The following is a 311-nucleotide window of genomic DNA, read 5'->3' on the forward strand; positions in this document are numbered from 1 at the left end:
CGGAGCAGAGACATGGACAGACCACTTGACTGTGACAGAGCAGGCAGAGAGTTCTTGAATGGTCTCCTTGGCCGTGGCAGGACAGACAGTGAGTTAATGAACAGCCTCCATGGCCGTAACAAGACAGACAGTGAGTTCATGAACGGCCTCCATGGCTGTGACAGGACAGACAGTGATTTCATGAACGGCCTCCGTGACCGTGACAAGACAGTCTGTGAGTTCGTGAACGGCCTCCGTGGCCGTGACAAGACAGTCTGTGAGTTCGTGAACGGCCTCTGTGGCCGTGACAGGGCAGTCTGTGAGTTCGTGAA

This window comes from Sinocyclocheilus anshuiensis, unplaced genomic scaffold, assembly GCF_001515605.1.
Source record: "Sinocyclocheilus anshuiensis isolate Anshui unplaced genomic scaffold, SAMN03320099.WGS_v1.1 scaffold1223, whole genome shotgun sequence".
Lineage (NCBI taxonomy): Eukaryota > Metazoa > Chordata > Actinopteri > Cypriniformes > Cyprinidae > Sinocyclocheilus > Sinocyclocheilus anshuiensis.